Source organism: Martes martes (assembly GCF_963455335.1).
Source record: "Martes martes genome assembly, chromosome: 8".
Classification (NCBI taxonomy): domain Eukaryota; kingdom Metazoa; phylum Chordata; class Mammalia; order Carnivora; family Mustelidae; genus Martes; species Martes martes.
The window spans coordinates 68,768,261-68,781,824 of record NC_137895.1 but is presented as its reverse complement, the minus strand read 5'-3'; positions in this window follow the sequence as shown (position 1 = coordinate 68,781,824).

The following is a 13,564-nucleotide window of genomic DNA, read 5'->3' as shown; positions in this document are numbered from 1 at the left end:
AAATGCTTGTACTCCAAGATCAGTTCCACCACATAGCCAAGGAACTCTTCTCTATATTCATATAAGCATCTTCACTATCTAGGCTAGTCCCACATGCAGGGGTGTATACTCCACTAAGTTCATATCCTAAATTTTCTCATGTCTCTTCTTAAGAGAAATGACTTTACAAAGTAATTACCCAAAGTTACACAGTTGTTCTTCAGCTCCTCTGAAGAGAGGAAGCGAAAGAAATGTCACAGAGAAGATGAGATTAGAAATAAGACTCAAGCCATTAAACACAACAGGTTACTGGTGATAGTTGTGCAATCTGCTCTGAAGGAATCTAAAAACAGGACAGATTCTCAGCTGCTCAGGGAAGTTTGAAAGCATAGTTCTGTCTGAAGGTCAGAGAGTTGCTCCAGTAATTTCAAAATCCCTGTAATTACACGATTTAAGGGAAATGGCCATAAAAACCTCTTTTTTGTCCCAAGTGGAAGCGAAACATTGCGTGTCTAGGTGGATAGTCAATAATAAACAGAATAAACTTTACTTTGTAAGCTTTTAAAATAGACACATTTATCTCAAACTTCTTCCGCTATTGTTAAATCCTGGAGTTGGAGACTTGTGACAAGTAACCCAGATTTTTCTATGTTCTAACAGCCAACTTCTCCCCAAGGAAAACACCTTTAATCTTCAAAAGACAAAAAGAGAAAGTGTTCAGATACAAAATTTTCACTAGCATTACTTATCACCTAGCAGACATAGCAAACCTACTATATTTAGAGTCTGTGCAAGACACCAGAGGGAATACAGAAAAGCGAAGGCACGATGCCTGTCATTGAGCCATGTAGCAATTTTATTGGGATCAGGTTTGATTCACCAAATGGCAAAGAATCTATGATACATTTGCAGTTCTAATTAAAACTCCCTGGAGTGGTGTCTTTAAGCCTCAGCCCTAACTCATTTCCAGATAGCCTGCTGTTTTAAGGTGATCTGTAGATCTTCTGCAAAGACCGTGGAGAAAACCCTTGGTAATCAGATACCTTGTACAAATATAATTTAAAGATCCAATCAAAGCAACTCCATGGAAGGAGCCATGAAATGCTCTTAAACCCTATACTGTCCTTAGCACATACAGGCACCTGATAAACGTTGGTCCACTCAGTAAAGATGTTATGTCAGACACTGTGGAGGTGATAGAGGTGAGGAACACATGTCCTCCTCTCTGGAGGCTTATGTCTCGTGGGGACAGGGGCACACAAATGACTACTAGGATAGACATGCTTGCATCAGATCCCTGAGCCACTCCCGACATGACCGCAGCAGAAGTCACCGGCACTGCATTCAAAGCAGTCATGAACCCCTGAACTTTGCTTATGTAATTCTTGTCTGCTCATCTTGCAACTGTCAACCTTGAACCTTCTCACACATCCATGTATGTCATTTTTGATCCATTTGGCTTCACATCTTTGTCCTGCCCATTTGTTGAGCCTCCCTCGGACTGCTAACCTTGGTTAGAATTGCTCACCGTGGCAAGGCCCCAGCAGACATTTAGGAGAGATGGCATGGTGATTAGTTGAAGAGCACAGACTCTTAACTATCTTTAACCATCTGTATTTGAAGATTGGCTCTGCTGCTTCTTAGCTCTTTATTTTTATCTTGGGCACATGACATAACTTGTTAGTGTTTCAGTTTCCTAACCTTCTGAATTAGGATTATAATAGTATCTAATTCATAGGTTGTTATAAGAACTGAGTTAATCCTTCCAAGCCCTTAGAAAGGTTCCTGACACCTGATTTCTGTATTAAATTAAAGTCACCTCCTGGTGGTGTCCTCTTAGTGCTGTTTGACTAAATTGAAAACAATACACTCTATGGCTGCCTGGCCTGGCTGAGCACTACAGAGCTCTGAGTGAGCAAAGGGAAGGAGGTGGCCAAGTAAAGAATGTGTAAGGAAGAGTCCAGTCTGACTGAAGCACTGGGCCCAGGGACCTGCATATGTAGTAGTGATTTTATTTATTTATTATTTTCGAAAGATTTTATTTTATTTATTTGTCAGAGAGAGAGCGTGTGTGCACAAGCAAGGGAGAGGCAGGCAGAGGGAGAAGCAGACTCCCCTCTGAGCAGGGAGCCTGCCGTAGGACTCGATGGACCCCAGGACCCTGAGATCATGACCTGAGCCAAAGGCAGATCATTACCTGAATGAGCCACCCAGGCATCCCTGTAGTAGTGATTTTAAAAGGCTGGAAGGACCAAGTTTTGATCCTTGAATACCAAGATGGGGTGCTTATAATCTCTTCTGTGTACCATGTGCCATCTCCCAGCACTATATCAGTGCTCTAGAAAGAATCCTAGTGATAGGAAGGAGGATGGATAGGAGGTTGGGAGATGATGCAGGCAAGAAAATATTTTTCAAAAAGTTGCAATGACATAGGTAAGCGATAATGCAACATGAAACTAAGATGTTGACAATGTCAACAACATAGAGAAAATGCTGAGAGTAGACACTATTTGGGAGCAAACCAAAAAAAGTAAAGTATAGAAAAATTATTTGCATGTCTAATATATGTCAGGCCTGTCCAAGGTGCTTCGTAAAACATTTAATAGATGCAATATCTAGTTGGGTAAATATGGATACTTGATTAATTCAGATTAAGAAATTCAGGGAGATTAAGCAATTAGCCTGAGGTCACAGCTTTAGAAAGCAACAGAAGAGGGATTCAACCCAAGTCAATTTGGTTCCAAAGTCTGGTCTTTTTTCACTGATTAAGTTCATGAAGGGAATGAAAAGAAGGAGCTGATGTACTCCCAAATATTCTGAGTGGTTGGAAATGCATTAATCTAGGCAAGAAAGTTTCAGAGATGAGAGGACTCCTTTTGCTTTGATTTTAAATTTTAAATTGTTTTAGGATATGGAGGCATAAAGCAGGCAGTTGGAAATTCAGGTGCTGAATTAGGAGAGAAGTCAGGATCGAAAACATAAGTATTCATTGTAGGGGGGTGGTAAAAGATTGGAAACGTAACTTTTGGAATCCCGCACAAAAAGTTAAAAAGCTCTCAAAGGACAGCACAAAGAGAAAGCTGGATGAAGGGGATCCAGAAGACCCTTCACAACACTTCATTTACTGGAGAGAAGAGAAAAAGTAGTCTGTGAAGGATAGTGAGGTCAAAGGTCAGGGAAGGGAGCCTGCGACTTCAGGGAAGAGAATTTCCGTAGGGAGTTAAGTAGAGGGTCAACAGTGTCAGATGCTACTGAGGTCAGACAGGACAAGAACAGAGAAAAGGCCACTTTTCTCTGTGTGCACAAGGCCACAGGGACCTATGGCAAAACGCTTTTAGGAGAGTGGAAGGAACAGACCTGGGTTTAAAAGTAAAGGTTTGGTAATACAAGAAGGAAAAGAGGTGGGACATTTGCACTGGGATGAGGAAAATAGAACATGCTTGTAGGATGAGGAGAAGTCAAGCTAGGAAGGATGACTGAACCTTCAGGGAAGGATGACTGTAGGGAACAAGGCCATAGAGAAGATGGAAAGGATGAGAGCCTATGTAGGGGAGGAGCCTTCCCTGGAGGAAGTAAGTCCTCTTCTATTCGAAGATCCAAGGAAATTTGCAGTGAAGGACAGCATAGTGAAGGAAGTCCATGTTGCCAGATCTCTGTTTCCTCACTAAAGTAGATGCAAATAATGGTCTGCTGATGTTGAAGGGCTGGAGGGACATCTAAGGTACATGAGAAGAGCAAATAATCCAAACCCTTCTCTTTTACCTTTTCGTGCCATATTGTTGAATGGTCCATGAAAACATGGTTTCTCATTTCCCTCTATTGACTTCTTGTCTTTTTGGCCTCATGCATGAGATACAGTAGGTTTCCAGCTCTTTAAATAGTTCTCAGTTTTTCCTGGCGCTTACGAAATATATTTAACATTCTATGAAAAAGACTGAAAATTTTGTAAGATGACACCATTGTAGCAAAACAATAAATAAATAGACAGGTAAAATAAGATATCATGACAACTCTTGTCATAAAAATACCCACGTGAAGAACCTGAAATAAGATTTTTAGTGGATACCTGAAAATAATAGTTAAATCACATAAGCTTTGTCTTCGATGACCAATGACATCTTCTACATTCTCTAAGCATTATCCTAGGAAAATGGGAAACATATTTTTACTTTTAATGATTGTTCCTTGTACTTCATTTGCCCTATTTCAAGACAAGAAGAAACATCTTGGTATAGTGTAAGTAACAATAACATCACTGTTGATGATAACAATAAATAGAAACATTTCCAGTTCTTCCAAACTGTAGGTCAGGGACTGAACTTTATGTGGAATGGGATGAATTTCAGCCCAGCTCCTGCAGAGCACTCCCCCAGTCCTCCATTTTTCTAGAGATACGACTAGTCTTGGGGATTTCCTGGTTGTAGAGAAAGGGCTGGCATGAAGCGGCTCTGCATCAACCCTCACAGCTCTCTGAGGAACATAGACAAGAGCAGAATCCAGAGAAAACATGCGAGGGGGATGGTGAACTGAAAACTTTCTGGATGATGCACTTGCAATGTGGCTAAAAGCACTGATCAGAATATCACTTCTCTCTGTTACCAGCTCAGCTCAAAGAGCTGAGACCCATTTGTCCTACAGAGAATGCCCCTATCAGGATGGGCATAGGGACTAGCCCAAGGCAGAGAAGGCACCCCGGGTTAGTTGTTCAGTTCCCTTAGTCATAGCAGAGGTTTAATCACATCTCACATTCGCCTTTTCAAAACTTTTTCCCCTAAGAAGGAGGTCACATAGTTTTTAACTGTTTTACTAAGTGATATGGTCTGTGTTATTTATTCACATAAATTAACTTGTCTCATATTAACAACTCTGAAAGTTAGTTTTTATTGCCTCAGTTTTAGAAATGAAGATGCCATCTATCTGGGAGATAGTTTTCCCAAGATCATTCAGCTAAAAAAAAGTATAGACTGCATATATATTTTGAATATAGACTGTATATATGCAAAGCTCATGGTCTTTAAGCCCTAAGAAGCCACATATCCATGGACCCCCTACCCTCACCCACATATATACTCTCCTTCCTCCAGACATAGAGTCTTATCCTTTCCCTTGGCTGAAAAAGAATCTTGCTTTTCAGTAAATTTGTGCTTAAAAAAGTAATGAAGATGAAAGCACCATAATTTTATTTCTGAAAAATAATTACTGGTGTTACAAATGCTCATTCTGTATTAAATGTTATGGGTCCAAACTACTTTGAAATATATATGTATTAATGCATTTTCAGAAAAATTTGAAACTATATATATAATCTGTGTCCACTGAAGTCTGGTTTCAACTTCAGGGCTCGGCCAAAATTTACTATTTGACTTCAGGTTCAGACTTAAACTGGGCTTCTGGAAAGTCGGAATAGCTGAATGCCTATGACATAACGTATCAGTGATACAAACAAGTTACATTATTCAAATTAATATTAATATCTGAATATCCACTTTCAAATATAACTGATTACGTGCTTACATATATTTGTAACATAAGCTTTCTAGAAATGAGATTTTATAATGAAATTTATAATATATTTATAGAAATATTATAATACTTGCAAGCATTTTAGAAAGTAGAGTAAAAGTTCACTTGTGTGCTTTGTTCACACTTTTTCAGTTGACACATAAGTGCATTTTGACTATTCTGAGAATAAAATGCTGCAATAACTGATCATAATTGTAGGCTTACTAATTTTATGCACCCAAAATGGCCCTTAACTACTAAGAACTTTGAAATAAAGATTGAGTTACTATAAATATAGGCCCATAATCCTTTGTCCCATATATCTTATAGAGTTCAGAAATATTCAGATTTCAGGAAGGTAATATATTACATGCACCAAATTTATTGACTCCTCTGGGTAGTGTGGGACTGGGAAACAAAAGAAAGAAACATATTATTGCATAGTAAAGTGTATGAATATTTCTACTGAGTTTCACATCAGATCAGACAGATTTGGGGGCCAAGCTGTAAAATACTTTCATTTTTCAGAGCTTTTGGGTTTTTTTTTTAAGGTTTATTTATTTGAGAGAGAGAGAGAGAGAATGTGTGCACTCATGGGGGAGACAGAGGGAGAGTCTTAAGCAGACTCCCCGCTGAGACCCCTCCCCAACAGGTAGCCTTGCGTGGAGCCCCTGAGATCACAACCTGAGCTGGAACCGGGAGTCAGTCGCCTAACTGACTGTGCCACCCAGGTGCCCTTCAGAGATTTTGGGTTTTTAAACTGCAGGTAAAGGATAATGGACCTCTTTACACGAGATATTAGCTAGATAACTTCAGGAAGGGTAACAAATGTTTTACAAATAAATGTTCAAAAACATAAAAGTTGTAATGTAAGACAGAAAAATAGAGATAGATATTGTTAACATCATACTGTAATGCTAATCTTGATAGTCTTTTTGTGAACTGAGATTCATAACATTAAACGACAATCATCTTTTAGAATAGTATTTAATTTTTAGCTAGTTGGTTCCATTTAGGCCATTTTCCAAGAAGGTCTCTATTTGGGATTTCTTTATACCTTGTGAGGATGAATTTTAAAAATTCAATGTTACCATCTATAAATTCCACAAGGATAAAAAGTTCTAAAAGAATGTACAATAACATTCGTGCTGAAGATAAAATGTATGAAGGAAAGAAGATAATCTTAGAGAAAGATAAAGTACTCAAAACATACCCTGTACTCACCACTCAAATTTCAAAACAATAGACTTTATAGGAATGTTTTAGTAAGATACTTTCTTCTGGTTTTGAGTCCATGAGTTCAAAAAATTTAAACAAAAAACTTGTTTAAATGATCATTATAGTTTGCTAACTATGTAAAGATAGAGGATTTTCAGACTTAAATACACTGTGAGTCGTAGGTACAAATTTTCTTCTAGAAAACATGTTACTGAAAAACATCTTCTGCTTTGCACACAAAAAAGTGAGTGATGTCACTCAAAATGGGGCATATTTCCAATGACACAAATGTAGGATCTAGAATAATCTAACAGATGACTATGCTAAGAAATTATTGTTCCTGACTGTAATATCAAACTTTGAAAACTGATCTAATTTTTAATAATAAAACTGTAAGCATGCAACTTTTTTTTTTTGAAAGTCTTTATTTTCAAGTAAGTTCTACACCCAAAGTGGGGCTTGAACTCATGACCCTGAGATCAAGCGTTGCATGCTCCACTGACTGAGCCAGCCAGGATCCCCAAGCATGCAACTCTTGATCTCAGGGTCATGAGTTCGAGCCCCACATTGGGCATACAGTTTACTTAAAATAATAATGATAATAATAATAAAATTGTAATAATAAAAAAATAATAAAAAGGTTTAAAAGTAATACCCCAAATTTATTTTTGTATCCTAGGAGATGATTTGATAATGATGATATGAAGCTTCAGCTTCACCAAATACTGATTTTAACACTTGGCCACTTGTATACATGTATACATGTATATCATTGTTGTATAGATGTATGTTATTATTATCTTATAAACAGAATAGTATATAATATCTAAGTCACTCTCGTTATTTGGTTCATTACCTTTGCTGCCCAATTTGACTGTCTTAGCTAGTCTAGTAAAAAATATAATTTCAAACTGGGACTATAAAAAAACCAGAATAGTGACAAATTTTGATATTGTTACTGAATGAAAAAATCAACAACTATTTATCAAACTCTTATTATGTGTCATGCATTGATCGAGGTACCTTTAATCAATGGCTCTGGGAGAAAGGTGATGTTAATGAGAAAATTTCCCAGGTGAAAAAACAGGCTCAGATGGATTTCAATGATAAGTTTGAACCCCATTCTTTTTTACTTTAATTTAAAAAAATGAAAGACAAGGGTAAAACTCCTAATTATTATGGCTCTCATATGACAATCAAACCAAAGCAAATTTACAAATCAATGCCAAGTTAAACCAATACCATATAAATCTACAATATTAATATGACATTTGATGTTATTTTGTTGAAACTAAACTGTCAGGTTAAATAGTGGAAAGATGTTTTGTGGATTTTACTCTACTTGTCTGCATGATTCCTTTGCTTTCCCATATGATTAATGCTCTAATGTATTACCATTAGACCTGCCATTAGCTTTTCTTTTTAATTTTTAACCTTCCTTTATTATTTTGTTCTGCTAATAATTTTAATAATGTCTTACAAAACGCAATATTAGGACAATTCTGTAAAGTTTTTATAATTCTAACTACGCTAATGTTAATCAATTGTCATAAGTTGGAATGAATCAGACATATACACGTCACACTCCCACTCTAGAATAATGAATTGTCAACTAGAGTAGAGTTTCTCTTAAGTTCAACAAGCCTGTACACTATGCTCAAGGTAGTGATTCAATTTTCCTACCACTTTCCTCTATTCAAATTACTGGGAAATCTTTGCTTGTGCAACACAGCATGATGTCATTTGGCTTGCTATGAACCCAATCATAAACAGAAATGTAAATGAGGATCCTGAAAACACATGACATCACTCAGATAGAAGGTAGTTGTCCCGACGATCCAGACATACTTGGATAACAAAAAGAAAGCACAAAATTTAAAAAAAAATTTCCTTGAATTTCCAGACTCCTGAGAAAACAAGGACAGAAACGGAGATGCCATTAGAGGCTAGTAAATGTGCTGTAGAAAAAAACCCTTTCCATTGTTGAATGGGTTTGAGAAACTCATTATCATATTACAGGCTGTGAGATTTCTCATTAATTTTGTTGCACTCAGTTCAAACTAGAATGCATTTTGGCAAAAGCCACTCTAAACAATACACAGGGTACTGAATCAATACAGGCCCCATAATACAAAGACTGATCTCAAAATATTGACCAGCCAATTGTTTAGCTCAGACTTTCTAAAGTTTGTTTTTTGTTCGTTTGTTTTTTATCACAGCTCAGTCTTCAAAAGTCTATAGAAATCAGCTGTTTCTACTGCATTAAACACATAGTAATAATATCCGGGTTCAACTCAACTCTCATTTCAAAGAGAATTTCATCTTTTATTCTGAATTTGACCACAGTGCCTACCACAGTGTCTTGCTTCTTGTAAACACTTGCTAAATGTTTGATAGTTGGCTGCTGATGCAATTTCTCTAAGCCCCAGGTAAAATTCACAGGAGTAATTTTTGTTGATAATAACAAAGTCCATAGGGACTGAATCACATGAGCACCAATGTCAAAGGCGTGATATTGTCAGGAACCTTCAGCCCTGTTGCTGTTGAATAAATATAAATAAATATTTATGATATATGCAGAAATAAAATATAGAGGACATTTTTATTTATGAGTATAATAAACAGGATTGGAAAGAACACAGGATGTATTTTTAGCCCGTGTTTTCCCTTCTTAGGAGACTAGATGGTTTGATGTTTCATGTTTTTAAAAAGATGTTTTCATTTCCTTTGAGATTTTTTATGAGTTCTTTTCGTTTGGGAAAAACTGTTGCCTCCTGTGGCACATAGGTCTGTAGAAGCTGCATGTGGATTTTGGCCCTGGGGATGTAGGCGTTATTGTGTATTTCTACGATAAATTTTCAGGGATATGTAACTTGCTTATAAAAATATGCCTGTGGGCTGAATCTTGGCAGTTAGCATTTTAGTAAGAGAATATATTTAGTAATATCCGAATGTCTAAACAACTAACACGTAGGTAAGCTATTTTTAAAAACTGGGTGACAAAAAACATTGCCACCTTTTGAGTGTGTTTGGCTATAACTAAATATCAACTTCCAAATTTATTTTTTAAAAAACATTTGAGAAGTAAGGACTTGAGTTAGCCCTGCCTTGGGTCACCTCATCACGAAAAACAAATAACCCAAATCCTTCATTTGGAAAATTGGTGACACCAAGCGGGACTTCTTGAGTCAATATTAACACACCTGGACTTAGGTCCTTGGGTTCGAATTTTGAGGGCTAGCAATGATTTGGGGTTCTCATTATGGTCTCCCGTTTTTTTTTTCCCACTAATTCAGGTAGCTTAATAAGGGTGTGGAGAGCGTATTTAGCATCCCTAGCTTTGTCCTGAAAGCATGCAAAGACGGCACCTAAGAACTGGAGGGCATTAGCTCTAACAGGTGTCTGTAACTTACACGGATGGCTGAAACAGAGGGAGCAGCACTGCAAACTAAGCCCTTTGTTCAGCGGGCTTGTCATGAATAGTTTATGGATGGGGACACAAATTAATTAACCTGCAAATTAAAACACCCAAATGAGTGAATAATAAGTGTATTTGGAAGACAGATTGCTGTCTTTAAAAACTCCACGCTTTAGATCCGAGCTCTGGCATCGGTTCCCTAATCTCTTTTTGCCATCATACCCACATTTGTAAAATTGGGATTGTTTTGCAGGGTTGCAGGGTTGTTATAAAAATTAGACAAATACAAAGTGCTCAAAAACTGGGGACTACATGATGAAAATGTCTTTATGGCCAAACATCTGTTGGAGTTCCACAGCTAGAAAGCATTAAAAGAGTACTCAGATAGAAGGCTGAGGTAGCCCACAGCAGCTGAGAAAGGCCTGGTCCTCGCAGAGGTGAGACCTGTGTGTGAGCAGACTGTAGATGACGGATGAGGTGGGAGGGAAGAAACTAGGTTTAGAAAGAAGCCTTTTGGGGCGCCTGGGTGGCTCAGTTGGTTAAGCCACTGCCTTCAGCTCGGGTCATGGTCCCAGAGTCCTGGGATGGAGTCCCATAAGGGGCTTCCCCTGCTCTGCAGGGAGCCTGCTTCTCCCTCTCCCTCAGCCTCTCCCCCTCCCTCAGCCTCTCCCCCTGTTTGTGCTCTCTCTCTCTGTCAAATAAATAAATAAAATCTTAAAAAAATTTAAAAATTTTAAAAAAGAAGCCTTTCTTTGATCTCACTTAGGACTACATGCTCAAGCCACATGGAAGGATCATAAATCCAAAATCTCTGCATTTTCATGGTCAAGTGGATACTCCATTGTTCTTAACTCTGTGTTTAAGCTGGATATGATGACTGAAATGTTCTTTGACCAGAAATGAGAAATAACAGAGAAATCTGTTATTGGCCATATTTTCATATTTTGAAAAATATACCAATTTATCTTCCAATCACATGTTAAGTTGAGCATTGGCTTGGTGCTCTCACAGACATGATCTCATTTCACCCTGACAGCAATGTTGACAAGTGTGCATTATTATTCTCACTTTAACTATGACAAAATAGGCTCAGACCGCCCAGCAGAGCCAGGATTAGATCATGGGTGTTGTTTGCCTTTAAGTACACCTTGTTGCACATTCTGTAAATGTCCGTATCTGTATCATATATCACAATGATTTTCTACTGCTATTCTTAAATTTCAAAACAGTAATTGAGGTAGGGGCACCGGAGCAAGAAAATCCAAGTGTGGAGGGAGATCAGGAGCTCTTGGGGTGGAGGTGGGATTGAAATGGAGACTGGGTATGGAGGAGACTATCAACCATATTCTAAAGTAATCCATGTACTACTAATTCAAATATTTTAAGGTTCCCAGTGAGACCCCAGAAATATATTTGTTTCCTCAGTTTCTTACTGGATCTCACAGTTTGGGGGGTTAGAGGCAAAATCTGTTATCACATGGATTTCTATGATAACTCTGTTTGAGGTAAGTGGCTGCTAAAACCCCACCTCTTACACCAAGCCTTCCAGGACTGCCGCCAAGGATGTAATGACTGCCAGCAACTCCACCCAGGGTGGGCAGTAGTAAACTCCTGTGATTCCTTCCTTTGTCACTCTTCCTTCCTCAGGCCTGCTGACCTTTTGGTTTTTTCAGTAAGTCTTACACTTTCATCCAACTTTGACAGTCACATTGTCTAGACTCCTTTTATAGTCCGTACAGTGTTACCTGCTTATTGGTCCACCTCATCTTGCAAAGCAGAACTTCCTGTTTACTTGAAGACTTAGGAAAGATCTTGAATTTGAAAACTCATGAGTGTTTCCATTTCAAGGAGGGCAGCAAAGCTCCCAGGAGCCAGACCGGCTTGTCTTGAAGCTTTGGGATATTTTCTAGACTCCCCCTTTTGCACTTGGAATTGACAGGTTTACTCTGAATGTGGTGTAGGTAGAAATTTTCAAAGACGACGAGTCAGCACAGTGTCTACAAGAGCCTCAGCCTCTGGAGCCTGTGGTGTAGACTACCATAGTGTCAGTGCTCCCACCAGTGAGCAACAAGAGTGTTCAGACAACTGGTGAAGAAAGTTTAGAGCAGATTATAGAATAATTTAAGCATAATTTTAAAGCCTGTTTTAGGGGCACCTGGGTGGCTCAGTTGGTTAAGTGACTGCCTTTGGCTCAGGTCATGATCCCAGGATTGTGGGATGGAGTCCGGCATCAGGCTCCCTGCTCAGCAGGGAGTCTGCTTCTCCGTCTCCTTCTGCGGCTCCCCTGATTGTGGTCCCTCTCTCTCTCAAATGAATAAATAAAATCTTTTTTTTTAAAAAGCCTATTTTGGGGTGCCTGGGTGGCTCAGTGGGTTAAGCTTCTGCCTTCGGCTCAGGTCATGATCTCTGGGTCCTGGGATTGAGCCCCTATTTGGGCTCTCTGCTCAGCAGGGTGCCTGCTTCCTCCTCTCGCTCTGCCTGTCTCTCTGCCTACTTGTGATCTCTCTCTCTCTCTCTGTGTCAAGTAAATAAATAAAATCTTTTTTTTTTTTTTTAAAAAAGGCTATTTTACTTTATTACAAAAGGAATCCTTGTTTATTGTACCAGCTCTGTGAAAGATAAGCATTTTGATATGATTGGCAACAAAGCAGATGCATTTCTTTTTTTTTTTTTTAAGATTTTATTTATCCATTTGACAAAGAGCACAAGTAGGCAGAGAGGCAGGCAGGGAGAGAGGGGGAAGCAGGCTTCCTGCTGAGCAGAGAGCCCGATGCAGGGTTCGATCCCAGGACCCTGGGACCATGACCTGAGCCGAAGGCAGAGGCCTTAACCCACTGAGCCACCCAGGTGCCCCAGCAGATACATTTCTTAGGTGGTTTGGGGCCACTCTCCTTCCACAGCCTCTGCTCTCATTAAAAGACAAATGTGACAAAGGGTATCAAAAAGGTCCTTTTCCTTTCTTTCTTTTCTTAATTGCATCTCCCAGAGAATGGCAGACGTAGCTTCTGGGCCATGTTCTATTATTATAAAAAAAGGGTTAAGTCTGTGAGTTTGCACAGCACTTGACCTAAGACCTGGAACACGTCAATTGTTCATTTTAAAGAAAGGCCCATGGAGATGATCTGGAATATAAAGTCCACACAAGCTGTGGTCCTAATGCTGAAACCACTAGAGAGGAAAGTTCAAGGGGGCTATCCAGTTGTTTGTTCATCTTCTACATGCAATGCCATAAGATAGATTCTCGATGAAAACAGACACAAGAAATAGGCAAACTTTGGTTTCTGCCTTTATGGAATTTTTTAAATAACAAAAAGACTTTGTTTGACATTTAGGTCATTTTCTACTAAAAATAATTCGGTGATGAAATCCCTGTGGTTAAATTCTTTTGCACATCTATAAATATTTCCTTGGGACACATTTTTAGAAGGGGATTTGTAAGGTGTCATT